This window comes from Gossypium hirsutum, chromosome A13 (genome assembly GCF_007990345.1).
Source record: "Gossypium hirsutum isolate 1008001.06 chromosome A13, Gossypium_hirsutum_v2.1, whole genome shotgun sequence".
Lineage (NCBI taxonomy): Eukaryota > Viridiplantae > Streptophyta > Magnoliopsida > Malvales > Malvaceae > Gossypium > Gossypium hirsutum.
In genome coordinates this window covers 54,748,694-54,753,369 of record NC_053436.1, presented here as the reverse complement: position 1 = coordinate 54,753,369, position 4,676 = coordinate 54,748,694, and the positions used below count along the sequence as shown (strand labels likewise).

Below are 4,676 nucleotides of genomic sequence, written 5' to 3'. Positions count from 1 at the left end.
GCTACGGATAGCGATGATGCCGAGCAAGCTGAATTTTGGTTGGACAACACTATTCGGGTACTCGATGAGCTATCTTGCACACCCGATGAGTGCCTAAAGTGTACTATCTCCTTGCTACGTGATTCTGCCTACTATTGGTGGAATACGTTGACTTCTGTTGTGCCCAGAGAGCAAGTAACTTGGGAGTTTTTCCAAACCGAGTTTCGAAAAAAGTATATCAGTCAGAGATTCATGGATCAAAAACGGAAGGAATTTCTTGAACTTAAACAAGGTTCCATGTCGGTTACTGATTATGAACGAAAGTTTGTAAGGCTTAGCCGGTACGCTCGAGAATGCATTTCTTCAGAAGCCGTGATGTGTAAATGTTTCAAGGATGGACTGAATGATGATATAAAGCTGTATGTTGGCATTTTGGAAATCCGAGAATTTGTGGTACTTGTCGAGCGAGCTTGCAAAGCTGAGGAGCTCAGTATGGAGAAAAGAAAAGCTGATACGGGAGCAAAGGAGTTTCGTAAGAGGTCTTCGGGGAGGCCCTTTCAACAGTCATCGAAGAAATTTAGAGATGATTTAGGCCGATCTAGAGAGTTCGGGTTTTTCTAGACGAGATCGTGATCGACCCCCTGTGAGTGCACGAGTCACTTCGGTCACCAGTGCTGGAAATGATCGTCGAGACAGAATGGAGTGTCAGTATTGTGGTAAATGGCATTCGGGGAGTTGTAGATTCCATGACTGCTCCTGTTACAAGTGCGGATCAGCTGACCACTTTATTAAAGATTGCCCGAGATTGTCTGAACAGAACGTAAATCAGAGTGGGAAACCTGGTGCTACTACTGGTCGGGGTAGACCATCTAGAAATATGGGCAATGCTAGTGGCGGTCAGAGAGGATCTAGGGATTCTACAACCAGATCTGAGGCTCATGCTCCTGCTAGAGCTTACGCTATACGCGCACGTGAGGATGCTTCCTCGCCAGATGTTATTACCAGTACTTTTACTCTCTTTGATACTAATGTGATTGCTTTGATTGACCCTGGTTCTACTCATTCTTATATATGTGAAACCTTAGCATCCAGTAAGACTCTACCTGTTGAGTCTACTGAGTTTGTAATTCGGGTGTCAAATCCTTTGGGTCGTTACGTGCTTGTCAACAAAGTGTGCAAGAAATGTCCCCTAGTAATCCTAGGTTCCTGTTTTCCGGCCGATTTGATACTTTTACCGTTTGACAAATTTGATGTTATCCTCGGTATGGATTGGTTGACCGTACATGATGCAATTGTAAACTGCAAAAGAAAAACCATCGATTTAAGGTGTGTAAATAACGAGATAATCTGAGTTGAGTCTACTGACTTGAATAGGTTGCCAGCTGTAATATCATCAATGTTGGCTCAGAAATATGTAAGAAAGGGGTGTGAAGCATACCTTGCGTATGTACTAGATGACAAAGAGTTAGAAAAGAAGCCTGAATCTGTGCCAGTGGTTTGTGAATACCCAGATGTTTTTCCCGAAGAATTACCGGGTTTACCACCTGTTCGGGAGGTAGAGTTTGGTATTGAGCTTGTACCTGGGACTACACCGATTTCGATAGCTCCGTATCATATGGCACCAACCGAGTTAAAAGAGTTGAAGGCTCAGTTGCAAGAGTTGACGGATAGGGGTTTCGCTCGACCAAGTTTCTCACCTTGGGGTGCACCAGTATTGTTTGTGAAAAAGAAGGACGGAACCATGAGGTTGTGCATCGACTATCGTCAGCTGAATAAAGTGACAATAAAGAATAAATATCCGTTACCGCGTATTGATTATTTGTTTGATCAACTAAAGGGAGCCTCGGTGTTTTCAAAGATAGATTTGAGATCGGGTTATTATCAGTTGCAAATTCGAGATTCCTTTTCGAGTCTAGTTTCTTTAGAAACAAACTTCATAAGTATTAAAGCCCTGTACAAGGAGATATCTAAGTCGTAATGCATGAAGGTCAGAGTAGTCGAACCCTGAAACAGGGGAGACTTTAACTAATAAACTGTACTAATTGGCTCGACCAAAAATTCTAGAAAAAAATTTGTAGATGGATATATGAGTCTAGTTTCAGGTAAAATTTACAAAACTGGTTTTTGAGTTTTGGAACTCAAGATATGATTTTTAATGTGACAGTGACGCAGTTAGCCAGCCTGTCTGGAAAATTTTAAAATGGACTGTGAAAATAAATGAATTAAGTCTGTTAGCACCTCATGTTCGACTCCGGCAACGGTCTTGGGTACGGGGTGTTACAATATCTTAACTAACACATCTTCTAATACCCCTTTTGGATGTACTAACACCTGCCCACCAACTATAGTGTTATTTGAATAATTTTAAGATCCCCTAACCCGAGTTTTTCAAAAATTGATAGAGGCATCAAATTAATACTAGCTCCTAAATCACATAGAGCTCTATTAAAATGAATACTCCTTATCCCTATAGGTATAGTAAAACTTCTAGATCCTTCAATTTTTGAGGTACCTATCTTGAAATAATCACACTACAGGAAGCATTTAAATTAACTTGTTCTCTTACCTTAATTTTCTTACGCCTAGCCATCATCTCCTTTAAAAACTTAGAGTACTTGAGAACCTTTTCAATAAACCCAATTAAAGGTATGATAACATTTAATGTTTTAAATATGTTTAGGAAACTTTCAAATTCATACTCATCCCGCTTTTGTTTTTCCTCTCTATTGGCTCATTTAATCCTTGAGTTTGTTTAATTTCTTTTGTTGATTTGGTTCACTCAGACTATACCTACTTGGCATCCGTTCTCATTGATTGCATCTCCCCTTCAATTATAGCTAGATGTTGACCACATGCAGTATGGTCATTTGGGTTGGCCCTATCCTAGGGTTTCTACAAATAAAGAGTTTGATAATTAGTGTTTTTAGCCTGATTTGAATTATTACCTACTCTTTGATTCCCTCCCCATCTCAGATTCAGGGACCTCTCTAGCCGGAATTATATGTATTCGAATAAGGGTTTCCACCCCTATTCCCAATGTAATTTACATCGACAGGATTTTTGATATAGTGAAAGATTAGTTTGTCTCCCCCATGCATAGATGATGTAGAAGTAGATTCGATATGATTGATTCTATCCACTAACTCCACTAACTGTTGCTACTTGTCATCTTCTTGGATAGCTTTTACTGTGGCGGGTTTTCGACCATATGGGAATAGTTTAATTGGCCACTGACAGGAGTCTAATGCCATGTTCTCAATGATTTCATATGCATCCTCATACGTTCTATTTATAAGGGCTCCTCTAGCTGATCCCTCTAATCCAGCTTGTGCATTCGCATCCAACCCATTATAAAATACCTGCAGTCTTATCAACTCAGGAAATCTATGGTACGAGCATTTTTAAATCAACATTTTGAAATGTTCCCACGCCTCATAGAAACTTTCTCCCTCCATCTATCTTAAAAAAACAATCTCTCTTCTTAGTGGAACTGCTTTGCTAATTGGGAAGAACTTTTGTATGAACTTTCTAGCTAGTTCATCCCATGTCATGATAGACCATAGTGCCCACGAGTCTAGCAAAGAAAAGACGTTATCAATTACAGAAAAGGGGAACAACTGAAGATGAATAGTGTCATCAGTTACCCCATTATACTTAAAAGCATCACAGCACTGGAGAAACCATTTTAAATGTTGATGTAACGACCCCAAAATCTCGAAACCCAAAAATCCCGAAATCTCAAATTTTTCTTTTTTTTTGTGTGCTTAGTATTTCCATTTAAATGCTAATTATGTGTTGGTAGGTCTTGGTTAAGGTTTGAGTTTGAACCTAGGGGTAAAAGAAATTATAGTTTAATTGTTAAAATTATTAAAAGAACCCTGATGGCAAGTAGGTGGGCTTTTGAATAAATGAAGGGAAAATTGGACAGAAAAAGGCCTGCTGGACCAAGGGATAAGTGGCGTGTGGCTAGTGTCAGAGGTTTGGGGTTCGAACTTCACATTACTCAAATAAGGGATTTATTTTTTTGCTTAAAGGGTGGAAAGAGGTGGCGTTGGATTGAACTCTGTAGGGAGTGATAAGAGGAGAAATTTGAGGAAAGGATCAAGGGGTTATCAGGGAGAAAAACGAGGAGATGAGGAGTAAGGATGAGGTGGAGCCGAATTGGGAACCTGGGCTTGAGAAATTCGGCTATAGGGGCTATAAATAAGTGACGAATGGGAGGTGGCTAGGCTAATTCCAAATTCCCTTCACCTTGGTGACAGAAACCCTTTTCCCTAAAAGTCGAAAACCCTTTGCTTTACTTTCTTTTCTTTGTGCCGATTTCCCCTCCTTTCTCTACACAATATTCTTTGTTTCACTTTTGGTTTAGCCGACTTCTTCTTCTTTTTCCCATGGTGCCAAATAATCATTTGTTTGCCATTCAAATCTCAAGGGCTGAACACCTTTTTGGTCAAATACCTTTGGTGCCGCCACTACCCTTTCCACTCAATCAAATCTAGTGTAAGTGTTCACTTTTCCAATCGGTTTGTTTTTCTAAGTATCAATTATTTTCCCTCACTTCTTCTAATCGGCCTTGGGTAGGAATAGGTATCGAATCTCAGTCTTGGATATCTGCTGATTTGCTCCTCAGGTAAGAGACTTTGGTAAGTACTCTGGATCTTAGTTGGCCGAATAGCCATAATTAATGTAAGGGGGAC

At 40.0% G+C, this 4,676-nt stretch overlaps 1 non-coding gene across 1 annotated transcript; it reads left to right on the top strand.

The window, feature by feature from the left end:
* The first annotated feature begins 3,360 nt into the window (after nucleotides 1-3,360).
* Nucleotides 3,361-3,467, top strand: LOC121213373 (small nucleolar RNA R71). Its single transcript, XR_005908755.1, has one exon. It is a non-coding gene; the product is annotated as a small nucleolar RNA R71 (small nucleolar RNA).
* The last annotated feature ends 1,209 nt before the right edge of the window (nucleotides 3,468-4,676 follow it).